At 43.7% G+C, this 8728-nt stretch overlaps 1 pseudogene; it reads right to left on the reverse strand.

The window, feature by feature from the left end:
• Nucleotides 1-7323, reverse strand: part of LOC124023581 — a 40794-nt pseudogene extending 33471 nt beyond the window's left edge.
• Nucleotides 7324-8728: the final 1405 nt, after the last annotated feature.

Raw genomic sequence — 8728 nt, forward strand, 5'->3', positions numbered from 1 at the left:
CTCCTAACCCTAACAAGGACTACCCCCTCCTCTCCTTCTCCTAACCCTAACAAGGACTACCCCCCTCCTCTCCTTCTCCTAACCCTATCAAGGACTACCCCCCCTCCTCTCCTTCTCCTAACCCTAACAAGGACTACCCCCCTCCTCTCCTTCTCCTAACCCTATCAAGGACTACCCCCCCCTCCTCTCCTTCTCCTAACCCTATCAAGGACTACCCCCTCCTCTCCTTCTCCTAACCCTATCAAGGACTACCCCCCTCCTCTCCTTCTCCTAACCCTATCAAGGACTACCCCCCTCCTCTCCGTCTCCTAACCCTATCAAGGACTACCCCCTCCTCTCCTTCTCCTAACCCTATCAAGGACTACCCCCCTCCTCTCCTTCTCCTAACCCTATCAAGGACTACCCCCCTCCTCTCCTTCTCCTAACCCTATCAAGGACTACCCCCTCCTCTCCTTCTCCTAACCCTATCAAGGACTACCCCCCTCCTCTCCTTCTCTAACCCTAACAAGGACTACCCCCCTCCTCTCCTTCTCCTAACCCTAACAAGGACTACCCCCCTCCTCTCCTTCTCCTAACCCTAACAAGGACTACCCCCTCCTCTCCTTCTCCTAACCCTAACAAGGACTACCCCCCTCTCCTTCTCCTAACCCTAACAAGGACCACACCCCCTCCTCTCCTTCTCCTAACCCTAACAAGGACTACCCCCCCCTCCTCTCCTTCTCCTAACCCTAACAAGGACTACCCCCCCTCCTCTCCTTCTCCTAACCCTAACAAGGACTACCCCCCCCCCTCTCCTTCTCCTAACCTAACAAGGACCACACCCCCCTCCTCTCCTTCTCCTAACCCTAACAAGGACTACCCCCTCCTCTCCTTCTCCTAACCCTAACAAGGACTACCCCCCTCCTCTCCTTCTCCTAACCCTAACATGGACCACCCCCCCCCCTCCTCTCCTTCTCCTAACCCTAACAAGGACTACCCCCCCCCCTCCTCTCCTTCTCCTAACCCTAACAAGGACTACCCCCTCCTCTCCTTCTCCTAACCCTAACAAGGACTGCCCCCCCCTCCTCTCCTTCTCCTAACCCTAACAAGGACTGCCACCCCCTCCTCTCCTTCTCCTAACCCTAACAAGGACCACCCCCATCCTCTCCTTCTCCTAACCCTAACAAGGACCACCCCCTCCTCTCCTTCTCCTAACCCTAACAAGGACCACCCCCCTCCTCTCCTTCTCCTAACCCTAACAAGGACTACCCCCCCCTCTCCTTCTCCCTAACCCTAACAAGGACCACCCCCCTCCTCTCCTTCTCCTACCCTAACAAGGACTACCCCCCTCCTCTCCTTCTCCTAACCCTAACAAGGACTACCCCCCTCCTCTCCTTCTCCTAATCCTAACAAGGACTGCCCCCCCTCCTCTCCTTCTCCTAACCCTAAAAAGGACTACCCCCCTCCTCTCCTTCTCCTAACCCTAACAAGGACTACCCCCCTCCTCTCTTTCTCCTAACCCTAACAAGGACTGCCCCCCCTCCTCTCCTTCTCCTAACCCTAACAAGGACTACCCCCCTCCTCTCCTTCTCCTAACCCTAACAAGGACCACCCCCCTCCTCTCCTTCTCCTAACCCTAACAAGGACTACCCCCTCCTCTCCTTCTCCTAACCCTAACAAGGACCCCCCTCCTCTCCTTCTCCTAACCCTAACAAGGACCACCCCCTCCCTCTCCTTCTCCTAACCCTAACAAGGACTACCCCCCCTCCTCTCCTTCTCCTAACCCTAACAAGGACCACCCCCCTCCTCTCCTTCTCCGTGGCCCGACATGAGTAAAACATTTAAATGTGTTAACCCTCGCAAGGCTGACGGCTCAGACGGCATCCCCAGCCGCACCCTCAGAGCATGAGCAGAACAGCTGACTTGTGTGTTTTACGGGCATGTCTCCACATGCTTCAAGATGGCCACCATTGTTCCTGTAAGGCAAAGATAGTCAGTCATTTAGTTCAGTTATCGCCCCGTAGCTCTCACTTCTGTCATCATGAAGTGCTTTGAGAGACTAGTCAAGGATCATATCACTGCCACCCTAGACCCACTCCAATTTGCTTACCGCCCAAGTAGGTCCTCAGACGACGCAATCTCAACCACACTGCACACTGCCCTAACCCATCTGGACAAGAGGAATACCTATGAAAGAATGCTGTTCATCGACTACAGCTCAGCATTTAACACCATAGTACCCTCCAAATTCGTCATCAAGCTGGAGGCCCTGGGTCTGAACCCCGCCCTGGGTCTGAACCCCGCCCTGTCTAATTGGGTCCTGAACTTCCTGACGGGCCGCCCCCAGGTGGTGAAGGTAGGAAACAACATCTCCACTTCACTGATCCTCAACACTGGGGCCCCACAGGGGTGTGTGCTCAGCCCCCTCCTGTACTCCCTGTTCACTCATGACTACGTGGCCATGCACGCCTCCAACTCAATCATCAAGTTTGCAGACAACACTACTGTAGTAGGCTTGATTACCAACAACGACGAGACGGCCTACAGGGAGGAGGTGAGGGCCCTCGGAGTGTGGTGTCAGGAAAATAACCTCACAACTTCACACCTCACACTGTAGCTCAGTTGGTAGAGCATGGCGCTTGTAACGCCAGGGTAGTGGGTTCGATTCCCGGGACCACCCATACGTAGAATGTATACACACATGACTGTAAGTCGCTTTGGATAAAAGCGTCTGCTAAATGGCATATATATGTCAACAAAACAAAGGAGATGATCGTGGACTTCAGGAAACAGCAGAGGGAACACCCACTCTAGCCACATCGAAGAGAGAAGGAGGGAAGTTTGAAGTTCCTGGGCGTACACATCACAGACAAACTGAAATGGTCCACTCACACAGACAGTGTGGTGAAGAAGGCGCAGCAGAGCCTCTTCAACCTCAGGAGGCTCAAGAAATGTGTCTTGTCACCTAAAACCCTGACAAACTTTTACAGATACACAATTGAGAGCATCCTGTCGGGCTGTATCACCGCCTGGTACGGCAACTGCTCCGCCCACAACCGTAAGGCTCTCCAGAGGGTAGTGAGGTCTGCACAACGCATCACCGGGGGCAAACTACCTGCCCTCCAGGACACCTACACCACCAGTTCAGATCAGTACAGGTGCATCAAAGCTGGGGACCGAGAGACTGAAAAACAGCTTCTATCTCAAGGCCATCAGACTGATAAACAGCTTCTATCTCAAGGCCATCAGACTGTTAAACAGCCACCACTAACACAGAGAGGCTGCTGCCTACATTGAGACCAAATCACTGTCCACTTTAATAAATGGATCACTAGTCACTTGAATAAATGGATCACTAGTCACTTGAATAAATGGATCACTAGTCACTTTAATAAATGGATCACTAGTCACTTTAATAAATGGATCACTAGTCACTTTAATAAATGGATCACTAGTCACTTTAATAAATGGATCACTAGTCACTTTAATAAATGGATCACTAGTCACTTTAATAAATGGATCACTAGTCACTTTAATAAATGGATCACTAGTCACTTTAATAAATGGATCACTAGTCACTTTAATAAATGGATCACTAGTCACTTTAATAAATGGATCACTAGTCACTTTAATAAATGGATCACTAGCCACTTTAATAAATGGATCACTACTCACTTTAATAAATGGATCACTCGTCACTTTAATAAATGGATCACTAGTCACTTTAATAAATGGATCACTAGTCACTTTAATAAATGGATCACTAGTCACTTTAATAAATGGATCACTAGTCACTTTAATAAATGGATCACTAGTCACTTTAATAAATGTCACTTTAATAAATGGATCACTAGTCACTTTAATAAATGGATCACTAGTCACTTTAATAAATGTCACTTTAATAAATGGATCACTAGTCACTTTAATAAATGGATCACTAGTCACTTTAATAAATGGATCACTGGCCACTTTAATAAATGTCACTTTAATAAATGGATCACTGGCCACTTTAATAAATGTCACTTTAATAAATGGATCACTAGTCACTTTAATAAATGGATCACTAGTCACTTTAATAAATGGATCACTAGTCACTTTAATAAATGGATCACTAGTCACTTTAATAAATGGATCACTGGCCACTTTAATAAATGTCACTTTAATAAATGGATCACTGGCCACTTTAATAAATGTCACTTTAATAAATGGATCACTAGTCACTTTAATAAATGGATCACTAGTCACTTTAATAAATGGATCACTAGTCACTTTAATAAATGGATCACTAGTCACTTTAATAAATGGATCACTAGTCACTTTAATAAATGGATCACTGGCCACTTTAATAAATGGATCACTAGTCACTTTAATAAATGGATCACTAGTCACTTTAATAAATGGATCACTAGTCACTTTAATAAATGGATCACTAGTCACTTTAATAAATGGATCACTAGTCACTTTAATAAATGGATCACTAGTCACTTTAATAAATGGATCACTAGTCACTTTAATACATGGATCACTAGTCACTTTAATAAATGGATCACTAGTCACTTTAATAAATGGATCACTAGTCACTTTAATAAATGGATCACTAGTCACTTTAATAAATGGATCACTAGTCACTTTAATAAATGGATCACTAGTCACTTTAATAAATGGATCACTAGTCACTTTAATAAATGGATCACTGGCCACTTTAATAAATGTCACTTTAATAAATGGATCACTGGCCACTTTAATAAATGTCACTTTAATAAATGGATCACTAGTCACTTTAATAAATGGATCACTAGTCACTTTAATAAATGGATCACTAGTCACTTTAATAAATGGATCACTAGTCACTTTAATAAATGGATCACTAGTCACTTTAATAAATGGATCACTGGCCACTTTAATAAATGGATCACTAGTCACTTTAATAAATGGATCACTAGTCACTTTAATAAATGGATCACTAGTCACTTTAATAAATGGATCACTAGTCACTTTAATAAATGGATCACTAGTCACTTTAATAAATGGATCACTAGTCACTTTAATAAATGGATCACTAGTCACTTTAATAAATGGATCACTAGTCACTTTAATAAATGGATCACTAGTCACTTTAATAAATGGATCACTAGTCACTTTAATAAATGGATCACTAGTCACTTTAATAAATGGATCACTAGTCACTTTAATAAATGGATCACTAGTCACTTTAATAAATGGATCACTAGTCACTTTAATAAATGGATCACTAGTCACTTTAATAAATGGATCACTAGTCACTTTAATAAATGGATCACTAGTCACTTTAATAAATGGATCACTAGTCACTTTAATAAATGGATCACTAGTCACTTTAATAAATGGATCACTAGTCACTTTAATAATGTTTACATATCTTACAGAACTCATATCATATACACACTACCGTTCAACAGTTTGAGGTCACTTAGAAACGTCCTTGTTTTTGAAAGAAAAGCTCATTTTTTTATCTATTAAAATAACATCAAATTGATCAGAAATACAGTGTAGACGTGTTTAATGTTGTAAATGACTATTAGTAGCTGGAAACGGTTGATTTCTAATGGAATATCTACATAGGCGTACAGAGGCCCATTATCAGCAACCATCACTCCTGTGTTCCAATGGCACGTTGTGTTAGCTAATCCAGGTTTATAATTTTAAAAGGCTAATTGATCATTAGAAAACCCTTTTGCAATTATGTTAGCACAGCTGAAAACTGGCCTTCTTTAGACTAGTTGAGTATCTGGAGCATCAGCATTTGTGGGTTCGATTACAGGCTCAAAATGGCCAGAAACAAAGACCTTTGTTCTGAAACTCGTCAGTCTCTTCTTGTTCTGAGAAATGAAGGCTATTCCATGAGAGAAAATGCCAAGAAACTGAAGATCTGGTACAACACTGTGTACTACTCCTTCACAGAACAGCGTAAACTGGCCCTAACCAGAATAGAAAGAGGAGTGGGAGGCCCCGGTGCACAACTGAGCAAGAGGACAAGTACATTAGAGTGTCTAGTTTGAGAAACAGATGCCTCACAAGTCCTCAACTGTCAGCTTCATGAAATAGTACCCGCAAAACACTAGCCTCAACGTCAACAGTGAAGAGATGACTCCCGGGATGCTGGCCTTCTAGGCAGAGTTGGTAGTTTAGAATGTTAATATATAATATATATAAGGATGATGAGGTGTTCAGGACAGTCTGATTAATAACTATATGAATTAATAACTCATTAATAACTATATGAATGAATAACTCATTAATAACTATATGAATGAATAACTCATTAATAACTATATGAATTCATAACTTAATAAGTATATGAATGAATAAATCATTAATAACTATATTTACATTTACATTTAAGTCATTTAGCAGGCTCTTATCCAAGCGACTTGAATGAATACTCATTAATAACTATATGAATGGATAACTCATTAATAACTATATTAATTAATAACTAATGAATAACTATATGAATGAATAACTCATTAATAACTATATGAATGAATAACTCATTAATAACTATATGAATTAATAGCCCATATTAATAACTATATGAATTAATAACTCATTAATAACTATATGAATGAATACCTCATTAATAACTATATGAATTAATAACCCATATTAATAACCCATATTAATAACTATATGAATTAATAACCCATATTAATAACCCATATTAATAACTATATGAATTAATAACCCATATTAATAACCCATATTAATAACTATATGAATTAATAACCCATATTAATAACTATATGAATGAATAACTCATTAATAACTATATGAATGAATAACTCATTAATAACTATATGAATTAATAACCCATATTAATAACCCATATTAATAACTATATGAATTAATAACCCATATTAATAACTATATGAATTAATAGCCCATATTAATAACTATATGAATTAATAACCCATATTAATAACTGTATGAATTAATAACCCATATTAATAACTATATGAATTAATAACCCATATTAATAACTATATGAATGAATAACTCATTAATAACTATATTAATTAATAACCCATATGAATAACTGACTGGGAGTCAGTGAGGTTATACCATAGAGGTCAAATGTCAGCTGTCCTCTCTACCTGTTTGATGGTGAAGTCATTGATGAGATGGTGATTGTGTTCGTTCAGGTTGCAGTGCAGAGACACGCAGTCTGACTGGTAGAGCAGGTCTTGTAGGGTGTAGACGCTGGACGCAGGGAACGCTCCAAGCCGTCCTGCAGGTAGGGGTCGTAGAAGATCACGCTGAAGCCAAACACCTTGGCCCGCACAGCCACCGCCTGACCCGAACGACCTACACACACAGAGACAAGAGGAGAGAGCATGGTTTAGTCACAACATCATCACACACATCACCTTACAAATAGCCAAGCCATAGTGTGTGTGTCCTGTCTCATCTCAGTGTGGGATGGGACGCCAGATGGGGAGCTCTCTGTTCCCCTCTCTCGGTTCTCTCCTCTCTGTGTGTCCTGTCCCTGTCCCTAGGGTCTGTGTGTGTCCCTGTCCTGTCCATAGGGTCTGTGTGTGTCCCTGTCCATAGGGTCTGTATGTGTCCCTGTCCCTGTCCATAGGGTCTGTATGTGTCCCTGTCCTGTCCATAGGGTCTGTATGTGTCCCTGTCCCTGTCCATAGGGTCTGTGTGTGTCCTGTCCCTGTCCATAGGGTCTGTGTGTGTCCCTGTCCATAGGGTCTGTGTGTCCCTGTCCTGTCCATAGGGTCTGTGTGTCCCTGTCCATAGGGTCTGTATGTGTCCCTGTCCCTGTCCCTAGGGTCTGTGTGTGTCCCTGTCCATAGGGTCTGTGTGTGTCCCTGTCCCTAGGGTCTGTGTGTGTCCCTGTCCATAGGGTCTGTGTGTGTCCCTGTCCATAGGGTCTGTGTGTGTCCCTGTCCCTAGGGCCTGTGTGTGTCCCTGTCCATAGGGTCTGTGTGTGTCCCTGTCCCTGTTCATAGGGTCTGTGTGTGTGTCCCTGTCCATAGGGTCTGTGTGTGTCCCTGTCCCTGTTCATAGGGTCTGTGTGTGTCCCTGTCCCTGTCCCTAGGGCCTGTGTGTGTCCCTGTCCATAGGGTCTGTGTGTGTCCCTGTCCCTGTTCATAGGGTCTGTGTGTCCCTGTCCCTGTCCATAGGGTCTGTGTGTCCCTGTTCATAGGGTCTGTGTGTGTCCCTGTCCTAGGGTCTGTGTGTGTCCCTGTCCCTGTCCATAGGGTCTGTGTGTGTCCCTGTCCCTAGGGTCTGTGTGTGTCCCTGTCCTGTCCATAGGGTATGTGTGTGTCCCTGTTCATAGGGTCTGTGTGTGTCCCTGTCCCTGTCCATAGGGTCTGTGTGTGTCCCTGTCCCTGTCCCTAGGGTCTGTGTGTGTCCTGTCCCTAGGGTCTGTGTGTGTCTGTCCCTGTCCATAGGGTCTGTGTGTGTCCCTGTCCCTAGGGTCTGTGTGTGTCCCTGTCCCTGTCCATAGGGTCTGTGTGTGTCCCTGTCCATAGGGTATGTGTGTGTGTCCCTGTCCCTAGGGTCTGTGTGTGTCCCTGTCCCTGTCCATAGGGTCTGTGTGTGTCCCTGTTCATAGGGTCTGTGTGTGTCCCTGTCCCTGTCCATAGGGTCTGTGTGTGTCCCTGTCCCTAGGGTCTGTGTATGTGTCCCTGTCCATAGGGTCTGTGTGTGTCCCTGTCCATAGGGTCTGTGTGTGTCCCTGTCCCTAGGGTCT

This window comes from Oncorhynchus gorbuscha, unplaced genomic scaffold (genome assembly GCF_021184085.1).
Source record: "Oncorhynchus gorbuscha isolate QuinsamMale2020 ecotype Even-year unplaced genomic scaffold, OgorEven_v1.0 Un_scaffold_1645, whole genome shotgun sequence".
Classification (NCBI taxonomy): Eukaryota; Metazoa; Chordata; class Actinopteri; order Salmoniformes; family Salmonidae; genus Oncorhynchus; species Oncorhynchus gorbuscha.